The sequence below is a fragment of the Acomys russatus genome, chromosome X (assembly GCF_903995435.1).
Source record: "Acomys russatus chromosome X, mAcoRus1.1, whole genome shotgun sequence".
NCBI classification, from domain to species: Eukaryota; Metazoa; Chordata; class Mammalia; order Rodentia; family Muridae; genus Acomys; species Acomys russatus.
In genome coordinates this window covers 7,380,714-7,398,697 of record NC_067169.1, presented here as the reverse complement: position 1 = coordinate 7,398,697, position 17,984 = coordinate 7,380,714, and the positions used below count along the sequence as shown (strand labels likewise).

Sequence of the window (17,984 nt, the reverse complement as noted above, 5' to 3'; positions counted from 1 at the left end):
ACTAATTTTAAAAATCTGAAACAATGATCGTTCTGAATACTTTCAGATACATTTGTCTACTGTGTGAAGCACAATGGCGTTATCTGTGGGCTCCAAGTGCAGGATGTTCTTCTGTGGAATATTCTATTCTTCTGCCAGCTTCTAAAGCTCCTGTTTCTGTGCTTCACTGAGACTCTTTCCTCTCCCTACAACACGTAGAACAGAAGGCAGAAGTGTCCCTTAAAATACTGGGTAACTCAGGATAGACAGGATAGACCTGGTTTCTATGGGTCACATGATATTGACCCATGGAAGCATCCTACATTCTGGATGCTTTCACATGCCTACCAGCTTCATTTTGCTCAACCTAAGATTTCTAAGGTGAAGAAAACACATTTAATGTGAGGAACTATATTTGCCCCACTCTCAATAATAATATTTGTATCATCATCATCATCATCATCATCATCATCATCATTAGTATTAATTTATGTTTTCCATGTCAACATAATAATTCTTTCAGAAAGGACTGTACAGAATCCTGGTGGTTGGAACATGTAACTTTCCATCTTACCTCTGTGTAGATTCTAGAATACATACCTGGGAATTGTTGACTGTTATTGAAATAAGCAGTGAATTCAGGCTGAACAGATTCAGCAACCACAAACCAACAGCCACCTTGACACCCCCCCACACACACCTCATCCTCTCTTCCCAACACTCACTCACCCAAACTCCAAGGCACTCCCTTCCTTCTCTCACAACTCTGTCAAACAAAGCAACTTGGTTGGTTTTCTGTCCACACAAACCAGAGTATTCTGAAGATTTATTTATTTCTTATTATGTATACAGTGCTCTGCCTACATGTACATTGTAGGCCAGAAGAGGGCATCATATCACATTACAGATGGTTGTGAACTACCATGTGGATGCTGGGAATTGAAATCAGAACCTCTGGAAGAGCAGACAGTGCCCTTAACCTCTGAGCCATCTCTCCAGGCCCTAAACCAGGGTATTCTGGAAAGAGACAACCTGGATTAAGAAAAGGCCTCCATCAGATTGTCCTTTGGGAAACCCTGCAGTGTATTTTCTAGGTTGACAGTTGATGTGAAGGGGAGCAGCTCACTAGGAAAATTTTGCAGCTTGCTTTCTCAATCAGTGATGAATTCAAGAGGGCCCAATCCCATTGTGTGTGGTGCCATCCCAGGGATAATGGTCTTGAGTTCTATAAGAAACTGTGATGTGGGAGATTAAACCAAGGAAAACCTTTCTTCCCCAAGTTGTTTTTGGTCATGGTGTTTTACCACAGCAATAAAAGCCCTATGATAGGCACCACACTCACCAGCAACTAAAATCACATTTGTCTCCTTTCCGCTCTTGTCAACATTAACATTGTCAAAGAAAAAGATTTCTTCTTCCTTTTTTCATAAGTTTAAAATAATTTTTACCAGACTCTGCAATTAAAACAGAATCATCTTAAAAGTCAGTAGAACTGCTGAGGGGGGGGGGTTATAGTTATATTTGACATTACATTTATCACACTTTTATTACTTCCCTGAATTGCTTCAAAAGTGTTCTTCACCATGATAAAGAAAAATGGCAGCTGCCGAGTGGGAGAGATTCTACTTTCTTCTTTTGAAAAAAAAAAACTTTTTTCAATATTAAAAAATTGCATAATTACATTATGCCTCCAGAGCCAATTTAAAAAGTAAATCTCATCAGGCAAATATTAAAATACCACACTGTAACTGGGTGGTGATGGCTTACACCTTCAATCCCCACACCCAGGAAGATCCATGTGAATTTGAGGCCAGCCTAATCTATAGAGAGAGTTCCAAGACAGCCAAGGCTACAGAGAGAATCTCTGTCACAAACTACCAAAAAACAAACAAACAAACAAACAATACAAAAAGAATCACACCACATAGTTTTCCATAACATAAAAACCTTAGGAAAGCAGTCATTCAACACCATGAGATTGCCTTCTGAATGTCACTTACATTTATCTTAAATAATAGGTACTGAAATCTTAAGTTTTACTCTTGTTGGTTTTAAATACAATTCAAATTAAGCATAATACTTCTTTGTCAATTGTTAGCTTTTCTTAGCTTTGGGTTTAATTTATTCACAACTTGAACACTTTCTTTATATGTAAAATTTTCAAATTTTAAATTCAACAAAATCTTATCACCATAACTAAAATTAAAACAATCTTGAGAATGAAATCTAATATCATAAATGATCTTTTAGCAATTTTCAAATGTTAGCAACCATATGACATTCAGGAGTTATTTTGACATGTCTCTGATGCTATTTTTCCAGGAATATATATTATATATATATATAATTCACCTTAACTTCTTGGTTCCCATACATTTTTGGAGGTTCAGTTAGGATTCTGAAAGTTTTATTAGCAATTATCACCTGAAATTTTTCTTGAATCGTTTCCCCTAATTGTGAAGCCTGCGACAATGCTCTCTCTCTCTCTCTCTCTCTCTCTCTCTCTCTCTCTCTCTCTCTCTCTCTCTCTCTCTCTCTCTCTCCCTCCCTCCCTCTCTCTCCCTCCCTCTGTCTCTCTCTCTTTCTCTCTCTCTCTCTCTCTGTATGTGTCTCCCTACCCCTCTCTAAATCTCTCTCTCTGTCTTCCTCTTCCCTCCCTTTCTGTTTTGGATCATCCATCTTGTCAAATGATCTCACACTTACATTCTGTAATGTTCTTCCCATCTTCCTCCCCCCCACAACTGTGTGTGTCTGACACTCACCATCTACCCTTAAAGAAAAAGAAAAAGCCTGTTTCTGAATTTACTCTTTCCAGGTTGCTAATATTTCATTATTGTGTTGGTAGCATCAACTTCCTTTGAAAAATATTTAATTTGGGTAAATGAACCCATTTTTGAAGATTGAAGCAGAGAGTCTGGGTTCATGATTGGCATGGTCAGTAAACGCAGGCTTCCAAGAGAAGACTTTGTCATCATTTGTCTACCCACCTTTACTATTTGTGACTGATTTCAACCAGAATTGCCCAACCCTCTAAAACTGTAGAAAACAGTGCAGCCAATTTTGCTGAAGTCAAGAACACAACTCAAAATAAATATGCCCAGGAGACCAACTCCATTTTGCACACATGACCCACATATTTGAGTTAAAATTCCATAGTTACATCCAAGGCCCATGGTTTGTGTCCCTCTCTATGTATAACAGGTTAGTGTCACTTACTTGGTGTTGAATGTGACTTTTAGTGTCTGGCATTTTTCACCACACTCCATTTCTTGAAAGTAAGTTCTCAGGGGTCCATCTTTCATTATCTTCTCCACATTATTTGCACCTATAAAAACTGTGCTCCGTCTTCCATCAACCTAAAGAGAACAGACCCAATTGACAAGGTTGGTTAGTAAGTGCATTCCTACTTTTTCAACAACATTCATCCTAATTTCTACATGTATTTTAGGTCAGTCAACAAAGGAACATGGACCTGGTGAAATGCAGATGTCTCCTTCCTAGAGACCAGATTGTGAGATTACATCATCATTCATTCACACTAGACCATGGGACACTGGGACACAGTTTACACTGTGTCAATCAATCACGGTGGAAAGTACAATCTGTAGTTTTCTCATCTTAATCTTCTTTCACACAGTAGTGTTATGTAAATAAATTATAATAAAAAATATATAAACATAATAAAAATAATCTTAAATTTTTTTAAAAAAGAAGGAAAATATGTAAGGAGTTGAAAGACACTATGACTGCATTACAAATAGGATTAAGATATGGTATGGGCATATTTTTTGATATAAGATATATATGCTCAAACCAACTTCGGTGTATATATAAACAATTCAGAACCTTTCATCCCCAAATGCACATACCTCTGAGGGACTGACATCAAGATTATCATGATGTGCACAGGACACACCTAAAGCGAGAGTGAGCAGCAGAGGAGATCCAAGATGGCTGTGAGCAGTGTGGACCGTGTTTGGAGGCTCTAGTGAACAATTCAGGGAATTGCACAGATTTCTGAGACAGGAACACCGAGGTCCCCACACCATGGCAGCGGGAGTGCTCCACAGTTCGGAGGGACCAGGGTGTGGAGGACCGGTGTGCCCCTGCACACGGGAGGAGCGTGGATTTTCTCGGATCGGAGCAGCAGTGGCAGAGGCAGCAGCAGCAGCGGCACCAGCGGCGGTGGCTGAGGTTTGCAGCTCATAGCCTTCCGGTGGAGGCGATTGGTGTGGTGGCCGGTGGGAGTTGCTTTGGGAGAGGTGAGTCTGGGCAGGATTTGGGTCTCGTGGTGCCTTGGGACCCAGACTGGACTCGGCGGAAAGTTCAGCCCCAGAGTCCCGGGTTCTGGCCCAGCCCAGCAAGCAATTCTGGCTGAGGTAGTAACTCAGCATGGCCACAGCTCCCCTGCTGTGGCCCAGGCTTGGCGGAGCTCTCAGTTCCACCCTAGGCACCACCTCAGCTCAGGGGCAGCTCCCCTGTGGTGACACAGTCTGGGCGGAGCGCTCAGTTCCACCACCGGCGCTGACTCAGTGCAGCCGCAGTTCTGCTGTGATGCAGGCAGGGTGGAACGCCCAGTTCCACCACCGGCCCTGGCTCAGCGCAGCTGCAGTTCTCCTGCTGTGATGCAGGCTGGGCGGAGCGCTCAGTTCCACCAGCTCCAAGACTCTGGTTGGACACAGTGTGCAGTTTAAATCCAGAATTCCTGGCTGAGATTGGCAGACAGCTCGGGCCCTGAGTCAATAACTGACCACAGCACGCACTTTGGGCCAAAAGCCTCTAACTGAGCTTGGTGTGTTGCCCCAGCCCAAAAATTCTGGCTGGACCCTGTGTGCATTTTTGGGCCCAGAATCCCTAGCTGAGCTCAGCAGATGGTTCAGGCCCTGAGAATCTAGCTGAGTTCGGCCCGTGGTTTGGGCCCAGTGTTCCTGGCTGGACTAAGCAGGGGACACAGAAGGCTGTGGATACCTTGGCCTGACCCAACACTCATTCAGAGACCCAGAACGATTGCAGGACCCACAGCACAGGGAGCTGAAGATCATTGGCTGTGAGAGTCCAAAACAACAGGGCTAACCTCCTAACATCCACACCAGTGAAGCATTAGAGCTCCCAGCCTAGGGAAAACTTGAGAACACAAGTGAATCTATCATCAGACTCCCTCCATCCAACTCTGGAAGCTACCCAACAAAAACAAAGACGGCAAGATGTCTAAAGGACAGCGAAAAAGCATACGCAAAAAACCCCAAACCAACATGGCTTCTCCAGTTTCCAGCTATCCCAAAGAAAACAACCCAGAGAACTCAAATACAATGGAAATACAAGAAAATGACCTCAAATCCTTAGTAATGAGGATGGTAATGGAGGAAACAAATAAAATTCGTAATCAAATGCAGGAAGACGCAGATAAACAGGTGAGAGACATAAAAGAAGCACATAGAGTGGAACTGAAAAAATTGCAGGAATGTACAAACAATCAGATGAAAGAAATAAAAAAACCAGTTCAAGATCTGAAAATGAAAATGGAGTCAATGATAAACACACAGACGGAGTAAAAACGAGAGTGTAAGACCTCAGAGAAAAAGGCAAGAAACACAGAGGTGAGCTTTTCTAACAGAATCCAAGAGATGGAAGAACAAATGTCAGGTCTAGAAGATACAATCACAGATCCTGAAGCAACCATTAAAGAAAATGCCAAATCAGGAAAACTCCTGACACAAAACATCCAAGAGATTAAGGACACCATGAAAAGAAGAAATTTGAGGATAATAGGCATTGAAGAAAGAGAAGATATCAGACTCCAAGGCCCAGAAACTATTCTCAACAAAATCATAGAAGAAAATTTCCCCAATCTAAAGAAAGAGATGCCTATAAACATACAAGAGGCCTCCAGGACACCAAATAGAATTGACCAGAAAAGAAAAACTGCCTGTCACATAATAATCAAAACACAAAACATACAGAACAAAGAAAAAAATATTAAAAGCTGCAAGGGAAAAAGGCCAAATAACATTTAATGGCAAACCTATCAGAATTACACCCGACTTCTCAGCAAAGACCATCAAAGCCAGAAGGGCCTGGACAGAGATCCTACAAACCCAAAGAGACCACAATTGCCAGGCCAGACTACTGTATCCAGCAAAACAATCAATAACCATTGATGGAGAAAACAAAATATTCCATGACAAAAACAAATTCAAACAGTACTTATCCACAAATACAGCTTTACAGAAGGTACTAGAAGGAAAACTCCATCCCAAAGGGTCAAGCTACAACCAAAACTACTCAGGAAATAGATAACTATCCCATGGTAAAAACACAACAACACAAACTCTCGACTAGAAACAACATCAAAATTAAGACTCTTAACAGTCACTGGTCATTAATATCTCTCAATATCAATGGTCTCAATTCTCCAATAAAAAGACACAGACTAACAGAATGGGTGCATAAACAAGATCCAACATTCTTCTGCATTCAAGAAACACATCTCACCCATAACGATAGGCATTACGTCAGGGTAAAAGGTTGGAAAAAAAATATTCTAATCAATGGTCACAAGAAGCAAGCAGGCATAGCCATTTTAGTATCGAACAAAATAGATTTTCAACCAAAATTAATCAAAGGGATGAGGAAGGACACTTCATACCCATCAAAGGTAAAGTCAACCAAGATGACATCACAATTCTGAACATCTATACTCCCAATACAAGGGCACCCACATTTGTAAAAGATCTCCTTAAAAAGCTTAAACCACACATCGATCCCCACACAACAATAGTGGGGGACTTCAACACCCTACTCTCACTGAAAGATAAGTCACTGAAACAGAAACTAGGCCGAGAAACAACATCATTAACCAATGCCATGGGTCAAATGGATCTAACAGACATCTATAGAACCTTTCACCCAAACAAGAAAGAATATACCTTCTTCTCTGCACCCCATGGAACCTTCTCCAAAATTGATCACATCGTAGGTCACAAGGCAAGCCTCAATAGATACAAGAGGATTGAAATAATACCTTGTATCCTATCAGATCACCATGCTCTTAGGCTGCAATTCAACAACAACAGAAATAACAAAAAGCCTACACGTACCTGGAAACTAAACAACTCTCTGCTAAATGACACCTGGGTTAGGGAAGAAATAAAGAAATCAAGGAGTTTTTGAAATTCAATGAAAATGAAGGAAAAACATATCCAAATTTGTGGGATACATTGAAAGCAGTGCTAAGAGGAAAATTCATAGCACTAAGTGCCTTTAAAAAGAAATTGGAAACATCGCACATAAGCATCTTAACGACACAACTTGAAGCCCTAGGGGAAAAAAAAAAGAAGCAGAAACACCCAAGAGGAGTAGACGCCTGGAAATAATCAAACTCAGGGCTGAAATTAACAAATTAGAAAATAAGAAAACAGTCCAAAGAATCAACAAAACCAAGAGCTGGTTCTTTGAGAAAATCAACAAGATAGACAAACCATTAGCCAAACTAACTAAAAGGCAGAGAGACAGTATTGAAATAAAGAAAATCAGAAATGAAAAGGGAGACATAACAACAGACATGGAAAAAATACAAAGAATCATAAGATACTATTTGAAGACATATATGCCAGAAAATTTGCACACCTAAGGGAAATGGACGATTTTCTTGATCAATTTTACTTGCCAAAGTTGAATAGTCCCATTTTCCATACAGAAATAGAAGCAATCATCGATGGTCTCCCAACCAAAAAAAGCCCAGGGTCAGATGGTTTCAGTGCAGAATTCTACCAGACCTTCAAGGGTGAGCTAATACCGATATTCTTCAAGCTACTCCAAAAGATAGAAATGGATGGAAAATTACCAAATTCATTCAATAAGGCCATAGTCTCATTGATACCTAAACCTCACAAAGACTCAACAAAGAAAGAGAATTTCAGACCAATTTCTCTTATGAACATCGATGCAAAAATACTAAATAAAATACTTGCAAAACGAATACAAGAACACATCAAAGATATCATTCATCATGACCAAGTAGGCTTCATTCCAGGCATGCAGGGATGGTTTAATATACGAAAATCCATCAATGTAATCCACCATATAAACAAACTGAAAATAAAAAACCACATGATCATCTCTTTGGAAGCAGAGAAAGCATTTGATAAAATCCAACAGCCATTCATGTTTAAAGTTTTAGAGAGATCAGGGATACAAGGCACTTTCCTCAACATAATAAAGGCTTTATACAGCAAGCCAATAGCCAAAATCAAAGTAAATGGTGAGATACTCAAGGAAATTTTCCTAAAATCGGGAACAAGGCACGGCTGCCCACTCTCTCCATATCTCTTCAATATAGTACTCGAAGTTCTAGCCACAGTAATAAGAAAACAAAAGGAGATCAAGGGTATCCAAATGGGAAGGAGGAAGTCAAATTATCCCTATTTGCAGATGATACGATAGTGTACATAAGTGACCCTCAAAATTCCACCAGAGAACTCCTAAAGCTGATAAATACCTTCAGTAAACTGGCGGGATACAAAATTAACTCAAAGAATTCTGTAGCCTTCCTATACACAAATGACAAGCTTGCAGAGGAAGAAATTAGGAAAACCACACCCTTCACATTAGCCACAAGCAATATAAAATATCTAGGAGTTACTCTAACTAAGCAAGTGAAGGACTTGTTTGAAAAAAATTTCAAAACTCTGAAGAAAGAGATTGAAGATGACCTGAGAAGATGGAATGATCTTCCTTGCTCATGGATCGGGAGAATTAACATAGTAAAAATGGCCATCCTACCAAAAGCAATCTACAGACTCAATGCAATCCCTATCAACATACCTACACAATTTTTTAAAGACATTGAAAGTTCAATTCTGAACTTCATATGGAAAAACAAAAAATCCAGAATAGCTAAAACAATCTTGTACAATAAAGGTGCTCCGGAAGAATCTCCATACCTGATCTCAAACTGTACTATAAAGCAACAGTAACTAAAACAGCATGGTACTGGCACAGCAACAGGCTGGTTGATCAGTGGAATCGAATCGAAGGCCCAGAAATGAATCCACACACATATGGTCACCTGATTTTTGACAAAGAAGCCAAATCCATTCAATGGAAAAAGGATAGCATCTTCAACAAATGGTGCTGGTCTAACTGGAGGTCTATGTGTAAAAAAATGAAACTGGACCCATATTTGTCACCTTGCACAAAACTCAAATCCAAGTGGATTAAAGACCTCAACATAAAACCAGAGACACTAAGTCACCTGGAAGAAAAAATGGGGAAGAGCCTGGACATATTGGCACAGGAGACAACTTCCTGAAGAGAACACCAACGGCCCAGGCCTTAATGTCAACCATTAATAAATGGGACCTCATGAGGCTGAGAAGCTTCTGTAAGGCAGGAGACACTGTCAAGAGAACAAAGCGACAGACTACAGACTGGGAAAAGATATTCACCAACCCTACATCTGACAAAGGTCTAATATCCAAAATATATAAAGAACTCAAGAAATTAAACACCACCAAACCGAATAACCCAATAGAGAAATGGGGCTTGGAACTAAACAGAGAATTCTCAGCAGAGGAATATCAAATGGCTGAGAAACACTTAAAGAAATGCTCAACCTCCTTAGTCATCAGGGAAATGCAAATCAAAACAACTCTGAGATTCCATCTTACACCCATCAGAATGGCTAAGATCAAAAATTCAAGCGACACCACATGCTGGCGAGGATGTGGGGAGAGAGGAACACTCCTTCATTGCTGGTGGGAATGCAAACTAGTACAGCCACTTTGGAAATCTATCTGGTGCTATCTCAGAAAAATGGGAATAGGGCTTCTTCAAGACCCAGCTAATCCACTCCTTGGAATATACCCAGAAGATGCTCCAGCACACAACAAGAAAATTTGCTCAACCATGTTCATAGCAGCCTTATTCATAATAGCCAGAACATGGAAACAGCCTAAGTGTCCCTCAGCAGAAGAGTGGATAAAGAAACTGTGGTACATATACACTATGGAATACTACTCAGCTATTAAAAACAAGGAATTCCCGAAATTTGTGGATAAATGGATTGAGCTAGAAATGATCATAATGAGTGAGTTAACCCAGAAGCAGAAAGAATCAAATGGTATATACTCACTTATATCTGCATACTAGCCCAAGGGGCATGTCCCACGAAAGCCTTCACCTACCAGGAAACTGGGACAGAGGGAAGGACATCCTATTGGGACTCTAAATGAGAGAAGCATGGGAGAATAGCAAAGTAGAAGGATCCAGAGGGTCCTAGAAACCTACAAGTAGAACGTTATGATAGGCAGATTTGGGCCCAGGAGTCTCACTCAAACTAAGGCACCAGCCAAGGATAATACAGGCGGTAAACTTTAAACTCCTACCCAGATCTAGCCAATGGTCAGAACATCCTCCACACTTGAGTGGAGAGTGGGATATGACTTTCTCACGTACTCTGGTGCCTCACATTTGACCATGTCCCCTGGAAGGCGGGGGACCTGGTGGCACTCAGAGGAAGGATAGCAGGTTACCAAGAAGAGACTTGATACCCTATGAGCAGATAGAGTGGGAGGTAATCCCCCTCAGGAACAGTCATAGGGGAGGGGAATAAGGGACAAATGGGAGGGAGGGAAGAATGGGAGGATACAAGGGATGGGATAACCATTGAGATGTAACAAGAATAAATTAATAATAAAAAAATGTCAAAAAAAAAGAGTGAGCAGCAGAACTTTCACCATGGTAGAGCCTGGATTCCCTACATCTGATGGATTTCTGAGGAAGACTTCTTTTGGAAAGGCCCAGAACGTTCTCTACCTTTTATAGGATTGATTCTTGGCCTGAGATGAGGTAGAAGGATTGTCCACAGTGGAATTTCTGATATAGCCTGCTTTGTGGCAACAACATTGGACGACAATTGTGTTTTTTTGATATTTTCTCAATGAGATTATCCTGGGTTAAGCCATGAAATTGACCTTTCTGTTCACTGTAGATGTGGGAGGACTTTCAAATTAAGCAGAAATATTCATGTCCCAGAAGTTCGTTTCTCATTTGGAAGAAGAGAATATTGAGGCTTTCTGACTCTTGCCATTTTAACTATAAAATATTCTCCATCACTCAAATACTTTAAACATTGATGACCACATGGACATTAATCACTTTTTATTAAGTTAAATATCAGTGGACATATATTCTGGAAACAGTCTGCAACATTCTGGAGTGTTCTTCAACATTCAGGAATATTCCTGTAAAAGACTGTGAAGAAGTGTTCTGTTTTATCTTCTAGGCAGGGATATACATTTTAGTTCACGATATAAAACATTTTTATAATTTCTTGCTCTCATTAACAATGTGAGAAATTCTGACGGTGTCAATTCTCATTGTTTAATGGGCTCAGTTTTTGATAGTATGCCATGGTAATGGTCATAGCTTTCTTCAACATTAGATTATATTTTCAATACCAAATCTATGTACACAAATATGATCCTGAAAAAGGTAACCCAGACCCAGAAAGACGTACATGGTATGCCTTCACTTACAAGCGGATATTAGCTATGAATTACAAGATAATGATGCTACAATGTATACACCCAAAGTAGCCAAGGAGGTCTCAAGGGAGAGTGTATGAATTTCACTCAGAAGAGGAAATAAAATATACATCTGAAGCAGATGGAAGGAAGGTGTGGGAAGGGTAAGGGAATGGGTGGGGATCAGGTGTGGGGAGAGGGGTCGAGGACCATAAGAGAGAACCGAATTCATCCACAAGTTCATTTCTGTGGCAGGGAAGGGCCTGGTATCAAGTATCAAGCTGTAAAGTGATAAAGAAAGAAAGGGGAAGGTAGGTAGTTAGGTAGGTAGGTACGAAGGAAGGAAGGTAGATAGGCAGAAAGTATGAATGGAAGGAAGGAAGGAAGAAAAAAAGAGTAAGAAAGAAAGAAAAAAAGAAAGAGATATGATTAGAGATCTTGGACATCTTATAGAGTGTCTGTGGCCTATTTCAATGTGGATGAGCTAAGAACAGTCATCTTTATCTTGAGAAGTATCCATGTAATTGAAAATGTGCCAAGTCTTTTAAAAACAGCATCAACAGATTTCTTAATTAAGCTACCAATACAAATATCAATAGCACTGTCTGCTGCTTGAGAAATGAATGTATTGCTTAAACCTTGTTATATAAACAGTGCTGCCCCTTTAAAAAAAAAGATATTTATCCAACAGATAGTCCCTATGGCCCTTCATGTATTTTCTTCTTTATTTTCTACCACATATATTTTATTCTTATTATACCTTTATATATTTCCTTCTTGATTTATTATCTCCTTGTGTGTGTTTGGCTCTCAGTGGAATAACTCAGTTCCATGCAAACATCAATTTCCCCATTGATTTCTTGAGAAATCTCTACTTTTCCACAGAATTCCAGTGTCATTCATAATAAAAATAATGTTGGATACAATGCAGATATAAATCAACCAACAACATCTATCATTTAATACCTCCCAAAGTGGAAAATTGCCTTAGACTTTACAAGCACTCATTAAATTCCTTCTGATTTTTCATCAAGACCCAATAACAACAATACACTAATCCGATTTTCTGAGTGATCTTTCTGGAAAATCTCTTAAGACATTACACAAACTCAGGTTCATTGTTCCACATTTCCAACAGCTTTATTAAAATGTTTGCTCTCCTCCTGTATTTATTAAGTACAATAAATATTTCCCGTCAACCTGATTACAGAAAAGACAATACCATATATCCTTTTCCATTTATCCCTATGAAACTTAGATATTATCTGTCTGTATTGCATGCATATATACATGTATACATATTTCCTTTTATATGTTTAATATGTAGATATTTATTTATATCATGTATGGGTCATATTTTACATATTTCATATATAAACATGTGTGTATTTTATATTTGTGTTTATATATTGCACTTTATACAAGCATGAGTATATACACTTGTTTGCGTTATCAACTAAGTATCTTAACCACACATTTTGTCCATAGCAGAGAAGTGAAAAAAGAATGGAAAGTGTAGGGATGGCAAATCAACAGCATGGAAATAAACAAAATATTGACACAACAGATTCTGTTATTGGAGATATGTCCAAGCTCCGAGCTCATTGATGTCTGATCTTTGAGTAGGAGTTGGCTAAACATCTCCTTTCCAACAGCCTGCTAACAGCTCTCAAAAATTTATTGATAATTTCCTACTCTTTATTTTTCTGCTATTTTATATTGGAGTCAATGTTTATATTTGGGTTTTTTTTACTTGTTTCTTCTGTTTTCTTTTCTTTCCAGTTATGTAGTAATCTAAAGATTAGTAGGTAAGAGATGATCTTTCTAGTTCTACCTTTTTTTGTGGGAAATTTCTGTCCTCAGATCTCAACTGTTACCCACTTTCATCTGGGTCCCCCATTTCTCTTAGATTCTAACTAGCTCACATATTTGCAGGGTTTTTTTTTTTCAATTTTCAAGAACACATAATTTTACTAACCTTCTTGTGTCCTTTTCTGTGCTTTACCTATGTCTTCAAATAGGATCTTATGATTCTTTGAATTTCTTCCATGTCTGTTGTTGTGTCTCCCTTTTCATTTCTGATTTTCTTTATTTCAATACTGTCTCTCTGCCTTTTAGTTAGTTTGGCTAATGGTTTGTCTATCTTGTTGATTTTCTCAAAGAACCAGCTCTTGGTTTTGTTGATTCTTTGGACTGTTTTCTTATTTTCTAATTTGTTAATTTCAGCCCTGAGTTTGATTATTTCCAGGCGTCTACTCCTCTTGGGTGTTTCTGCTTCTTTTTTTTTTTTTCCCCTAGGGCTTCAAGTTGTGTCGTTAAGATGCTTATGTGCGATGTTTCCAATTTCTTTTTAAAGGCACTTAGTGCTATGAATTTTCCTCTTAGCACTGATTTCAATGTATCCCACAAATTTGGATATGTTGTTCCTTCATTGTGTGTGTGTGTGAGTGTGTGTGTGTGTGTGTGTGTGTGAGAAAGAGAGAGAGAGAGAGAGAGAGAGAGAGAGAGAGAGAGAGTTTCTCTGTTGTTAAAAGTACCTTTCCATAATTTCCTGTCTTTGACTTTATTAAATTTTGTCTCTTTCCTTCTTACACTACCGCTATTCTACTTTCTCTTTACCTCTTCAAATAATGTGTTTCTTTGATATATTTTTTCCTCTTTGGTCTGAGTTGCATACAAGTGTGGAGTTCAAGCAAGTGGTGTGAAATAACATGAATCTCACTGTCAGGGACAAGAGGGAAAAACTACATGATTTTAAAAACCTTCATACTTTCCATACAACAAATTTGGCAAAATCATGTTTCAGTGGCCAAATTCACACTGATTCCTCAACTGAGTAACTGACAAAAATAAAATCTTATCAATATGTCAAGTTTAAATGTTGAGTCATCTGTGGGTAATACTGAGAAGTAGAAGGACAAAGGATGTAAGAAAATAACATTGAGCCACTCTGCATTACAATATGTTTCATGAGTCCTACCCTTAACTATAGGTTTCTGGTGAAGGGAGAACAAATTTTGAGGTGTATGGTCCTTAGGAGGTCCCACAACTGTGAGTATGTAGCCTATACAAATATGAATCTTGGGTTATTTAAAAAAGAAAAGAGGGAGGAAGTAGAGGAATGAGAGAGCAGCTGGAAAGATATGTATGAAAATTTCAAAACTTAATAAAATTATTACATTCATTAGAGTAACCTTAAGCATGCCCAGTGTGAATAAGCCATTGTGTAAATGAGGCGTTGAACAACTAACAGAAAGTAAAGATTCTTCCTCAGAAGGCTTCATATAGATTCTTCTCTTCTGTTTATTAAAACTTGTATATCTTCCTTGTGCAATCCTGCTGGGAGGAGCACAAGAAGGAGCTCCCAGATGCTTCTGTAAATTTCTCAGAGTTCTACAGAAAGTGCTTGGAGAGGTAGAAGACCATGTCTGCCAAAGAAAAGGGAAAGTCTGATGACATGGCAAGGGCAGACAAGACTCATTATGAAAATGAGATGAAGACCTACATCCCTCTCCATGCCACCCCACCCACACCCCCACTAAGAGGAGACCAAACAGAAGTTCAAGGCCTTCAATGCACCCAAGAGGCCTCTTTCAGCCTTCTTGTTCTGTTCTGAGTACTTCCCCCAAATCAAAGGAGAACACCCTGGCTTATCCATCGGTGGTGTTGCAAAGAATGTAGGAGAGATGTGGAACATCACTGCAGCAGATGACAAAAAAACTGCTGTGGATGACAATTAGCCTTATGAGAAGAAGGCTGCCAAGCTGAAGAGGTACAAAAAGCATATAGCTGCCTAGAGAGCTAAAGGAAAGCATGATGCAGTGAAATGGAGTGGTTAAGGCTGAAAAGAGCAAGAAAATAAGGGAGAGGAAGATTAGAAGGAGGATGATGAGGAAGAAGAGAATGATGAGGAAGAAGAGGATGATGATGAATGAGTTGGTTCTGGCACTTCGTTTTCTTATCTAGAAGGCATTTATCCCCATGTACACAACTCACTCCTTCTAAAGAATGAGTGGAATGTAAGGCTCTGCAAGATTTGTTTTTTTAACTGTACAGTGCCTTTTTTTTTTGTACAGTTAGCACACTAACGAATGTGTCTTTAGTTTGCCCTGTCCTGCTGGTGTTTTCAATGGCCACTAATCTTCCTGGTGCATTCCATGGGTTGTAAATTGCCATGGAAATTTAAAGCAAGTTCTTGTTGGTGCACAGTGTAAATTAGTTATATATGGGGATGGTAAGGCGTTTTTGTTGTTGTTGTTGTGTTTTATTTTCTTTTTGGTTTTGTATTTTCTTTTTTTTTTTTCTCTTTTTTCTTTTTTTCTTGAGTTATCTGGGATGCAGCTCATACAAAGATATTTCTTCTTCTGTTATCTGAATACCACTCCACAGTTGCAAAAAAAAAGTAGCTGTTTTGTAATCATTCTGAGTGCTTCTGAGTAAATACAAGTTTTTATTTAAAAAAGAAAAAAGACCTCATACCTCCAACTTCACATAAACTTTATTTAAAACCAAAACCATTTGTAATTAATACAACACAAAAGCCCCTCCATCCTTATTTTGAGGATATGAATATTGTCACCTGAGATTGACCACTTACTTTCACGTCTTTGATATGGCATGTGCACGCCTTTACTCACAGTAACATAAACGTGTATGCACACACACAGGAATTGTAAAACGCAGACATATTTTCCTGAAGAATATGCTACCTATTTGTTGCTTGGTTGGTCAGCTGGTTGGTTAGTTTTCTTGAGGGAGGGTCTCATTAAGTCACCCTAGCTCCCCTGGCACTCAATATGTAGACCAGGCTAGCAGAGAACTCACAGAGGTTCCCCCTGCCTCTGTCTCCAGAGTGCTGGAATGAAAGATGTGCATCACCATGTCTGGTTGACGACATTTTATATTCAAAACAAACATCATTGTCCTGTGGGGAATTCTCACAAGTGTAGCTATAAAAGCAGAAAAATAGCACCATGAACTTTCTGTATCAGCGATGGTTCTGGAACAGAATGAGTAAGTGTATCCAGAAATTAGATGTAGGATGAGTGAAATTGCTGTTTTATAATGTTTCAGATTCCTGCTTTACTTCTCAAATATATGCTGAATTTTCTTAATATGCTTGGATTAATCCCACCCTAGCCCCTTTAATACTTGAGTAGGTGGCATTGTTTGAGGATGCGAAGGAGAGCTGATGTCCTTGGAGGAAGTATACCACTTTGGGGAATGGGATTTGAGATTTCAATACCTTGCATAATTTCCAGGTTGCTCTGTGTTTCCTACATATGGATGAAGATGTGAGCCCTTGCCTCTGGCTCCAGGTGCTGACATGATGATGATGATGGAAGCTCATGCCTCCATAACAGTGATTTTGGATAAGCATTTACTCCTGTAGGTTGCCATTTATACTTTCTTTTTGTAGTGCTCCAAAGACCACCAGAAATATCAAAATTAAATGGGAGGAAGACATGTTTGCTTGAATAACTTTTGCACTTTAGATTAGGCTTTGATGATTTCCAAATTGTTTTGTATTTCAGAACTACCTTCTTGAGATTTGAGACATCTCAGTGGGTAATGGTGACTGAGTACAATCTTTATAACCCACTTTGCAGAAGGAGAGAGCAGGTAGACACCAATTATCTTCTGACCTCCACACACATTCCATGGTATGAACATATCCAGTCCTATATACAAAATAAATAATAAAGTTTTAAAACTTGCTACACAAGAAATCTAATAAAGGTGCTAAGTATAAATTCAGCTGAGAATCAAAGTAATTGTAAAACCAACTAGTTTCATGATAATTTTATTGCCATGCCCATGGGGATACAGAAGTCAAATCTGTCTCTCTAGCTGTTTTAATATGGCACATGGATCTATGCAATAAAAAGTGATACTGTCTTTTAAAGAGAAAAAACCAGTGTATGCATGCATTATTTTACATTAAATGCTGTCAAGAAGACACGAGTTCAAATGTTTAATTTCAACTTTCAGGTTGTTGGATTCTCACATGCGGAAGGGTTAGATTTCCCAAAACTTTCATCAGCACAGGTTGCTGAAAACTGAGAAAATGTGAGCATAGCAAGATGTCTCTTCAAATTAGAGCTGACTGCTGCCAAGCCTGGAAAATTGGGCACACTCACACAGACACACACGCACATGGACATGCACACACACACAAAAAAATTAAATAAATAACAAAATATAAAAGTAATTGAAATTGTAACCATATATATCATTATTACCCAGTAAGTGTTCTGGATGTTACCTGGGTTACGTGGCTCCCAATTGATGGGCTGTTAAATTTGAGTGATGGTATGTAAAGAAACAATGACTTATATCTACAAAAGCAAAACCTTATCTTTGGAATCAAGACAGCATGTTCCACATTATCACAGTTGTTTAAACAAAGACTAGAACCTCAAGTCCCACAAACAAATATGAATTCTACTCAAGCCAGTTTACTGCTTTGTCCTTGGTCAT

General features: G+C 39.0%; 2 pseudogenes; one reads left to right on the top strand and one right to left on the bottom strand.

Annotated features, from left to right (window-relative positions):
* Window positions 1-42: 42 nt before the first annotated feature.
* LOC127184679 (odorant-binding protein-like) lies at window positions 43-13,404 on the bottom strand (annotated as a pseudogene).
* Window positions 13,405-14,838: 1,434 nt separating this feature from the next.
* Window positions 14,839-15,439, top strand: LOC127185666 (high mobility group protein B1-like; annotated as a pseudogene).
* Window positions 15,440-17,984: the final 2,545 nt, after the last annotated feature.